Consider the following 11,341-nt stretch of genomic DNA (forward strand, 5'->3'; position numbering starts at 1 on the left):
CATGCCCGGCTAATTTTTTTTATATATTTTTAGTTGTCCGATTAATTCTTCCTATTTTTAGTAGAGATGGGGTCTCCCTCTTGCTCAGGCTGGTCTTGAACTCCTGAGCTCAAACAATCCACCCACCTCAGCCTCCCAGAGTGCTAGGACTACAGGCGTGAGCCACCGCGCTGGCCTGACATTTATTTTCTTTTAGTAGTTTTAAAATGTTATTCCATTGTCATCTACTTTCCATCATTTCTATTGAGAAATTGGCTATTGGCCTTATTGTTGCTTCTCTGAAGGTAATGTATCTTTTTTATCTTGATGCCCTTTAAGATTTCCTCTTTGTATTTGGCTTTCAACCTTTTTTTATTATAATGTGCCTAATGTGGTGGGATTTTTTTTAAGGTTTGGTTTGGTTTGTGTTTTGGGGGGGTTTTTTATACTGGGGTTTGCAGAGTTTCTTAAATTTGGGGCTTGATGCTTTTAATGAATAGAAAATTTTTTCAGTTAATATATTCTTCATATATTGCTTCTGCTCCATACATTTTCTCCTCTCTTCTGGAATTCTATTTACATGTATATTTGACCTTTCCTACAAATCTCATGGGTCTGTTAAACTCTTTTCAGTATTTTTTCACTTTGCTTTCTTTTTAAAAAAGAAATCCAATATTTCAAAATTTTGTCCTTTTTCCTCTCTGCACTTCAATCTGGATAATTTCTATTGAACTATATTTCAGTTTACTAATCCTCATTTTTACTGTCTTATCTACTGTTAAACCTCTCTACTGAATTCTTAACTTGTTCTTTTAAGATATAGCATTTTCATGTCTTTTAAAAAACATATATTCTATTTTTTAATAAAATTCTTCACCTCTTCTTCTATTTTCTTGAACAAGTGAACTATAGTTATTTTAAATCTGAAAACTCCAATATTGATATCACCCATAGATCTGTTTTTCTTGTGATTTTCAGTCATTTGGTCCTATTTCCTAGCATGCGTGGTAATTTCTTAAGTGCCAGATGTTTTGAATATAAAAGTTGTATAGGCTCTAGCTAACTGCCAAAACTTTTGCTTAGCTCTTTAGTCTTCTAGCAACCGCTTTGCAGTTTATTGTTTCCTGAGTCTTGCCCCATACATATGCAACTTAAGAATTTGACAATTATATCAATGTGAAATTGTACATAGACTTTTGAGGTCATTTTTCTGTGGTTTCCTCTTTTCTAGGACATTGGCCCTTCAATTCTCAACTGTCTTGGCATCAACAAATTCTAACCTCTGTCTCCCCATGCTAGCAAGACTGCTGTAAGTTCCAAGTCACCTCTTTTTACTCAACCACTATTCCCCCTTGCTGTGAATCAGCAAATGCCCTAAGGAAAGAAATCAGAGGCAGATGTAGGGCTAACCCAAATGAGATTTTTTTCCCTCCATAATTTGGCCTCTCAAGTCCTGGTTACCTTGGTTTCTCTATGATGTTTTCAGAGAGCTTTCCCTCACCTTTTTTGGTGTATTTTATCTGATCTTACAATTGTTTCCAGAAAGACGCCTTAGTCTATCCAAGCTACTCTAGCAGAATCAGAAGTCTTACATTACTTATTTTTTCTCTTAAGTAGATTTAAGGGGTACAAGGGCAGTTTTGTGACATGGATATAGTGGTGAAATCTTGGCTTTTAGTGTAACTATTGTCCAAATTGTGTACATGGCACCCATTAAGCAATTTTTCACTCAACACCCCTATCCACTCTTCCAAGTCTCCATTGTCTATCATTCCACACTCTATTACTACGTGTACACTTTAGCTCCCACTTGTAAGTAAGAGCAGAGTGTGCAGTATTTAACTTTCCATTTTTTAGTTATTTCACTTAAGGTAATGGCCTCCAGTTCCATCCAAGTTGCTGCAAAAGGCATGATTTCATTCTTTTTTTATGGCTAAGTAGTATTCCATGGTGTGTGTGTGTGTGTGTGTGTGTGTGTGTTTATTTATTTATTTACCATATTTTCTTTATCCAATCATCTGTTAGTGAACACTCAGGTTGATTCAATATCTTTGCAATTGTGAATAGTGGCTGTGATAAACATATAAGTGCAGGTATCTTTTTGATATAATGATTTATTTTCCTTTGGGCAGACCCAGTAGTGGGATTACTGGGTTGAATGGTAGTTCTAGTTTTAGTTCTTTGAGGAATCTCCATACTGTTTTCCATAGAGGTTGTATTAATTTACGTTCCCACCAACAGTGTATAAGCAGTTTTCTATGCATCCTCACCAACATCTGTTATTTCTTGAGTTTTTAATAATAGCCATTTGATGGGTATAAGATGGTATTTCACTGTGGTTTTAATTTTCATTTCTCTGATGATTAGTGATATTGTGCATTTTATTCATATGCTTGTTGGGCATTTGTTATGTCTTCTTTTGAAAAATGTCTGTTCATGTTCTTTGTCCACTTTTTAATGGGGTAATTTGTTTTTTTGTTGTTGAGTGGTTTGAGTTCCTTATAGATTCTGAATGTTAGTCCTTTGTCAGATGCATAGTTTTCAAATATTTTCTCCCATTCTGTAGGTTGTCTGTTCAATCTGTTGATTATTTCTTGTGTTATGCAGAAGTTTTTTAGTTTAATTAAGTCCCAGTTTGTCTATTTTTGTTCTTGTTGCATTTGCTTTAGAGGTCTTAATCATGAATTAATGTCCGGAAGAGTTTTTCCTAGATTTTCTTCTAAAAATTTTATAATTTCAGGTGTTACATTTCAGTCTTTAATCCATCTTTAGTTAACATTTGTATATAGTGAGAGATAGGGGTCCAGTTTCATCCTTCTGCATATGGCTATCCAATTTTCCCAGCACCATTTATTGAATAGGGTGTCCTTTCCCTGGTGTATATTTTTGTCAATTTTGTTGAAGATCAGTTGGCTATAGGTATGTAGCTTTATTTCTGGGTTCTCTATTCTGTTCCACTGATCTACTTAACTAAGGAGGTGAAAGATCTCTACAAGGAAAACTACAAAACACTGATGAAAGAAATTATAGATGACACAAACAAATGGGAAAACATCCCATGCTCATGGATTAGAAGAATCAATATTGTTAAAATGACCATATTGCCCAAAGCAATCTACAGATTCAACTCAATTCCTATCAAAATACGAACATCATTTTTCACAGAATTAGACAAACAATCCTAAAACTCATATGGAACCAAAAAAGAACCTGAACAGCCAACGCAATCCTAAGCAAAAGCAACAAAGCTGGAGGCATCACACACTTGACTTCAAATTGTACCAATAAACAGCATGGTGGTTGCTAGTCGTCTAAAAAAAATAGCTAATTACTTCTCTAAAACCTCAAAACAATCCTATCTATGCAACAGGTAAAATTATCCCCATTGTACATATGAGAAACTGAGGCATAGGGGATTTAAATTATTTCCCAAGAAAAACCACTGAAGTAGCAGGACTGAATTTTATTCCAAGTTTCATGTTCTTTCCAATATATCACTGAAATCTCACCAACAGCTCCCTTTGGATAACATCTAGAACAAAGGAACCCAGTTGAAAAAACAAGAACAAAGACTGATTTCTCTATGCACTAAGCTCTTTTCCTGAACAGGTAAGGATCTTTCTACCTCCTCTCTGATCCTCACTAACAATAGAGAGCCAACCTGCATTTCTGAAGTGGGAAACTGTTGAATAATTCATGAGACAGGAGGGTTCCCAGCTCAACTCAACCTTGGATGAATTGTCTTCCTGGCTTTACCAAGATGAAGACAAATATTTTCCTTATACAGTAAATGTGGTTCACAGAGAGGATTCATTAAGTACGATGCTATTTAAACATATACATTTTTCTGACTAGTACAGCACTTTTAACGGAAGAGGATGCTTAATAGAGTAGAGATGCTTTAATCTCTCCTCATACTGACTTCCTAAATTTAAAAAACACACAACCTTGCCACTAACATTTTACAGAAGATAGGTAGACGCATCCATACACACTTCTTTTTAAGTGCCTGTTCTTAAAAAGGCATCTGTTATTGACCGTAATAGTGTGAGTCATAACAAATGCATTTATATTCATGTAGATATAATCTACACTTCCACAGGTGTTCCAGTGCAATGTACAATTGCCTAATGAACCCTTAAAATAAAATGCTGCCAATGAGAACCGAGTTTGCCTCGCCTATAAAGAAAATGAACTCCATCAGGCTGGCAAACGGAAACCTCGGCATCCTCGATATTTTTAATATGATGGCTTTCTCGCTACAACTTCTGCAGGGAATAATATATAGAAAAATAATGTTTCTCCTTTGTGATTACATTACCATATGGAGTAATTTTTCCTGACAAGGAGGTCATTTCATCTGATGAGTTCTTGAACAGTGAAATGGAAGCATGGTTCTATGACAGCAAAGGACAGATTGACTTATTAAAACTGTTACATTACGGATTTTTATTAGTCTATTTTCCGTTTGCTCTCTTAGAAGATCAAAAGCATGAATGCATTTGGAGAGTCCATCAGGAAATATTAAGAATAAAAATTAGACAGAATGGTCATTATTATAAATGGGAAAATTATCTGAAAACTAAAATTCTAGATGCTGACTCTAATAAGTGTCACAAAGACATATTTGGAGAGCAGAACAGATGGGGTGTGAGTATTAATTGGGGAACTAGCCTTGCAAGATAAACAGCCAAAGTTTTAGAAAAACCACCCAGGCGTCTGAATTTAAGGCAGACTGTGATGGACTGAACAAAATTAATTGTCCTGGATGTCTAAAACCTAGAGGAAAAGCGACCTAAATATAGGAGAGACTTCCCAAGTACTCTGAGAAATGTTGCTTTACTTTTTCATCAAAACACCTTCCAAAAGCTGGGTTTACTGTGCATGTACTCATATTTACCCCCTTTGATTCATTCATTCATTCAGCAAGCCTTGACTTATCCCGCCGATCTGCTAGAACCCAAAGACATTACAACATGATTTGTGCTCATGGTCTGGTAGGGGAGACAGTTGAATCGACACTATTTGCCCGACGGTGTGATAAGTTCTGTATAAGGGAATGTATGGCTCGTTCGTTCACTTATTCAATCAATATTTGATAAGTACCTACTCTGTTCCAAACTCTGTACTCAGCAATGGGAACGCAAGAGAGTCTTGGGGTAGCTATAATTTTAGTAGGGTAGATATGTGATAAACAAATAAATAGGTGAAGTCCAAATTGAGGTTCCGGTTGTGCAGTAAACACAGTGAAATGTCCATATGCAGAGCTTTTCTACTACACATGGTTCTGAGCTCGGAGGAAAGCTAAGACCCTCTGAGACATGGCTCCTAAGCCCAGTGATAGCTCAAGCTTTCTGGCTCAGAGGTGCTCTTAGAACACAGAGACATCTTTCATATGCTTGGTTTGGGCTGTGTTGAAGCAACCATGTGTTCTGAACAGTGATCCTGATGTTCCACACGCCACTTGCTGCCTTCTGAGTAATGGCAGAAAGTGGCAAACTCGACCAAAACATGCATGGAAGTGGAACAGGGCAGCTGACTCAGCCACCACCCTGACACAGGCTATGATCTGTCTTCCCACTGTAGCTTCCCACTGTAAAATCTATAGGGGCAGAGTCCCTGGTTTTCTTAACACTGTACACCCAAGACCCAGCACAGTGCCTCAAACATAGATGGTGATCAATAAATATGTATTAAATGAACAACTAGACAACAACATAACGAGGGTAATAAAAGTGCTATAAAGATAAACAGATCCTATGATGGCAAATTACATGGGGAGAGGAAAGGTATGAAAAAGAGTCCACACAGCAGCCTGGGAGGCCTGTGTTAGAAAGGCCTGTTTGCAAGGTCGGCCCTTGCCTGGTACATTCATTTCCTGGGGCTGCCACAATGAACTACCACAAACAAAGTGGCTTAAAACACAGAAATCTACCCTTCCACAGTCTGGAAGTCCCAAATCTAGCCAGATCTTGCTCCCACTGGGAACTCTAGGGGAGAGTCTGTCCCTCACCCCTCAGGCATCCTTAACTTGTGGCGCAGCACTCCAATCTCTGCCTCCATGGCCACACCGCCTTCTCCTCTTCTGTCCAATCTCCCCTGTGTGTCTCTTATAAAGACACTTGCCATTGGATTTAGGGCCCACCAGATAATCCAGGATGATGTCTTCATCTCAAGATCCTTAACTTAATTGCATCTGTGAAGACCCTATTTCCAAATAAGGCCACATTCACAGGTCCTGGAATTAATTTGGACAGATCTTATAAAGGTGCTATTATTCAACCCACTACAGCTGGTATCTGCAAACTTAAATCGTAAACAGTTCCCTTCATTGATGTAAAACTTTCCCTAAATGATGACAGTGGCCCTGCTGTGCCTAAACTGTTTGTACAAACAATGTGGTCTATTCCAAATACCTGCTTTTCTTTTGGGTCTGGAGTTTTGGTACATGCCAGGCAGAGAATACCAATATAACCAGCCCCAATAACAACCCTGGCACTGAGTCCCTCATGAGCTTCCCTGCTAGACAGCATTTTACACATGTTGTTACAATTCGGAGTTGGAGGATGTAAGCACATCCTGTGTGACCCCACTGGGAGAAGACTCTTGGAAATGTGTGCCTGGTTTCCCCCAGACTCTGCCCCATGTACCTCTTCCTTTGGCCAATTTGGCTTTGGATCCTCTTAGTCCTACCATGAATATGACTATATGCTCATTCCTATCGGTCCTCCAAGTTAGTCGTCAGACCCATGGCTGGTCTTGGGGACACTTGACACAGGGGACTATTTATTAATAGAAAGGGCATCAGGGAAGCCTTCCCTGGGGAGGTCGTATTTGAGCTGAGACCCAGGATGAAGATCACACAGCCCATTAGTGATAGGGCTGATGTTGATGCTCAATTTCCTCATCTGGAAAACAGGATGTATCAAAGCTGGGCAGGAAACACACGGCATACTCAAACTGGGTTATTGGAAGGAAGTAGAATAAAGGGATTATGCACAAAGGTATGATCAAGACTTAAGCAAACCAACAAAGGATAGTGCAGTGCCCTTGGGCTTGCAACACTGCAAAGCTGGCACCACCGCAGGCCTGAAAGACAAATGGAAGGAGTGGGTACCTGAATCCAGAGAAGGTGTTGTACGGAAGGGACTGCCTAACCACAGCCAGAGCTCCTAGCAACCCAGTGAGCAGGGAGCCAGGTACAGTCATGTTCTCACCTCACTCTTGGATCGTCTGATCTGCTCCCAGTGTCTCCATTGGCCAAACCCACTGGACGCCTCAGAGTAAGGAAGTCGGTTGATGAGGTCCATAGGGGTCAGGGTGGAGAAAGGTGGACAGTGGATCTAGAGGGGCAAGTAGTAGTGACAGGCCCTGCCTCCATGGGGCTGTTATAAAGGTCACACAGGGCGACACATACAGGGAGAACTTAGTACACTATCTGGCTAATACGAATGCTAGATCACTGTTCTACAGATGCTGATAATGATGATGGAGGGGAGGAGAAAAGGAAAAAGGATAAAAAAGAGGACGAAGAGGAAGAGAAGGAGGAAGAGAGAAAGGAGGAGAGGGAAGAAGCCCCTTCAGAGCAAGAATTTTTTTCTTGCTGTTACAGTCGCAGCACCCAAAGCAATTCCTAGCATGTGGCAGACACTCAATAAATATGTTAAACTCATGAATTATATAAGGTTCTTATACCCTGCCTCTAAACTCTGACTCAACACAGGGACTTGGCCTTAGAGACCAAGAACAACAGGTGAGAGTCCTTAGTCAAATCCTTAATTTGGGAGATGATAAGTGGAGCCCAGAGAAGGAAAGTCACTTTCCCAAAGACACACAGTAAGTCACTGAAGAGATGAGTGTGGTATCTAGATGTTCTTATTTCAGTCCAGTTCTCTTTAAAGACAACCAGGCTGCCTCCAGTGATGTCACTGATAACCCCACAATGTATTCAACCTCGAGGCTGAGAGAAAGGTTGATCCTCTCCTATCTCTAAGATAGTCAGTCAGAGAGAAAGGCTGGGAGTCTGCCTTCTGGGCACACCAGCTGGTTGATACTGGTGTTGTGGAAAGAATATAGGCCTCACAGCAGATCACAGAACTCTGGATAGTGCAGTGTAGATACCTCTGCCTTCTGGCCACAGAGAACCCTATTGAGCTAATAGCAATTGACAGCTGAACTCCTTTGAATCCCACAAGAGGATTTGGGAGCATCCTTAGACCCTGTTTCTTTAAACAGTAGGTGGTGTTTTATGCATGGATGTTAATTAGTACTTTACTGGAGGCTTTTCCAGTGGTTGCTGTCTGACTTTTTCTTATTAAATTTTATTGTTTACTGTTTATTTCCCCTTTGCATAAGCCATGTCCACTCTGATTTAACACAAGACAATTCTCTATGATGCCATGTCTTTGGAGGCCATGGTTTGTGAAATACTTCCCAGATATACCAAAATAAAAACTCACAAGACCCTCAGTGGACATGCATCCCTTAAAGTGAGGAAACACAACATGTCTTAGTCTGGCAGCCAAGGCATGTGAAGATGACCAGAAGGTGCACATTCAAGCACATGATGAGAATGCATTCATACACAACCACAAAATGTGATTGATTGTATTGGTGACCCCACTTATTGACTCCCTGATTCCATGCCCTTTGAGCTGTAACTCTGCAGCCCTCCTATACACATACAGTCTGATTCTGATTCTGTGCTCAGTCCTGTGATTTGCTATGGCTTAAATGAAGTTAGCAAAGGTAAAGCAAGCAGAGACTTCAAAATCACATGCACAGTTCTGCTTGCTCTCTTTTACAATTAAGTTTGCTCACTCTTGTATTTCTATGAGGCCACAGGAACATGTCCAAGCTAGGCTGGTGGGGGGATGTGAAAGACATGTTGTGGAGAGCTGAATTGTCACTCCAGCAAAGCCATCCTAGATCAGACACCAGCCAGCCAACTCCCAGACATGTGAAGAGTCTAGCACATAGCAGAAGAACCTCCCTGCTGAGCCCAGCCTAAATCACCCACTCAAAGGAAGCTGAGCAAATGCTTATTGTCTTATGGCACAGAGTTTTGGGGTGGTCTGTGGCAACAGATAATTGGTACAAAAAGTATATTGCTCTTCAATTTTACTAAAATCTATACTGAAGTTTGAATCAGCTGCTGCCATTTTCATTTCTCATTACAACCATCAGAATGAGAAAATCTTTATGCCTGAAGGTCTTTTTTTATTATGGAGTATTTTGATTGGCTTAGACAAAAATCCACAACCTTATGAGAGAGCAAGGATGGCATATTTTAGATAAAGATTAGAAGAAGCAGGTGTGGAGGCCATGGCAGTAAATCAGGATAAAAGTACAAACTAGACAAAGCCTTTTGTCTCTCAAAGAAAGCTACTGTTAAGAAGGTGCATTGGGGCCGGGTGCGGTGGCTCACGCCTGTAATCCTAGAACTCTGGGAGGCCGAGGCGAGTGGATTGTTTGAGCTCAGGAGTTCGAAACCAGCCTGAGCAAGAGCGAGACCCCAACTCTACTAAAATTAGAAAGAAATTCATTAGACAACTAAAAATATATAGAAAAAATTAGCCGGGCATGGTGGTTCATGCCTGTAGTCCCAGCTACTCGGGAGGCTGAGGCAGAAGGAACCCTTGAGCCCAGGAGTTTGAGGTTGCTGTGAGCTAGGCTGACGCCACGGCACTCTAGCCCGGGCAACACAGTGAGACTCTGTCTCAAAAAAAAAAAAAAAGAAGGTGCATTGGTTCTGGGGGAAAAGAAATGTCTTGAAATTTTGGTCAAGAAAAATAGAATGCCCTTGAAAGAGAATCATTTTAAGAGGTCATATCATCCATGCCCTGCCTTTGAGCAGAATCACACCTAATACACTGACAGATAGTAACAGATGCATCCACCATACCTAGAGTCCCCTGTTTCATTACTAATGAGTCAACACATGGGGGTCAGACCCTCAGGGGTCACACTGCAGTCCTTGCATGTCCAGGCTGTGTGATCACAAGCATGTGACTTTGTCTCTGAGCCTAAGTCTCCTTGCCTGTAAAGCAAGACTAATAGCAGCATACTCTTCCAGAGGTGTTATAAGATTAGATAAAGTATGGATGAGCTTAGTACAGTGTCTAGCACACACTACACCCTTATTAAATGTAAGATATTCCCAGTCTTTGTCAGCACTATTTGCTAATATTTAACACCTTAATCATCCACTGACAGATATCACTTGCTGCCATCAGAAGAGAGACCAAGAACAGATGGTATTTGGAGTATTCCTTCTGCTTAGAAACCAAGGATACACTTATTTGACCTTTCAGCCTTCTTTTCCTAGATTAAACCTTCCTGGCATCTAAGATGTGAGTGACGGAAGTACAGGAACATTAATCCGCTTAGTAGAGTGGGAAGCGCATGAGTTTCAGAATCAAATAAACTAAGGTTTGTGTCCGTTTTTGGCATTTACCAGCTGTGTGCCTTTAGGCAAGCTACTTAACCACTGTGAGGCTCAGTTTTGTCTTCTATAAAATTGAAGTTGACTACTTCACAGGACCATTTTAAGAATCAATGATGATTAGCTGTTAATGATCTCCATAGTTGAATCCAAAGGCAATATAGTCCAGAATTCTCGAATCACACATGGAGCCCACTTGAAATTCATTACCTGGTTGTGCTGTATCTTAGGGCATGCATCGTGGTCACTTTCTATCCTGCAAGTGAAGACTGATGTCCTGTGAAACCTCAGCCTGGAGAACTGTCCAGGTAGCATGTGAGCCAAGGTTTGAATGACACAAAAGACTAAGCTCCGTGAAAAGCTGGGGAAAGGGCACTCCAAGCAGAAGGAACAGCCAGTGCAAGGGACCCAAGGTGGGAGCAGGCTTGGCCCGTTCACCCTAGCAAGCAGGCCAATGTGGCTGGAGCAGAGTGGGGCAGCAGGGGGAAGAATGGTGGACAGGGCACTCGAGCGTGGGCCACTGCAGAACTGGCTGTGATTCTGAAGGAGAATGGAGAGCCTTCAAGTGCTTATGAGCTGAGGAGAGAAAGGATCTGCTTTTAGCAACCCAGGGTGTTGCATGAGAACAGGTTCATGGGTATGAGCGTGAATAAACTGAAGTAGGAAGACAAGTGATTTCTACAATAATCCAAGCAAAAGGTGAGGGTGGCCCAGAACAGGTGATGGCAGTGGAGGGAGGGAGAAGTGGCTGAATATTGGGTATATTTTGAAGGTAGAGCCAACAGGACTTGCTGTTGGATTGGATGTGGGGTCTGAGGGAAGGAGAGGGATCCAGGATCCTCCTAGGAGTTTGGCTCGAGTGTAAGTGTGTGTCCCCACCTGACGGTCTCTGTATTTGCTCTTTCTTTTCACTGCAAT

The sequence above is a fragment of the Propithecus coquereli genome, unplaced genomic scaffold (genome assembly GCF_000956105.1).
Source record: "Propithecus coquereli isolate 6110/MARCELLA unplaced genomic scaffold, Pcoq_1.0 Scaffold77, whole genome shotgun sequence".
NCBI classification, from domain to species: domain Eukaryota; kingdom Metazoa; phylum Chordata; class Mammalia; order Primates; family Indriidae; genus Propithecus; species Propithecus coquereli.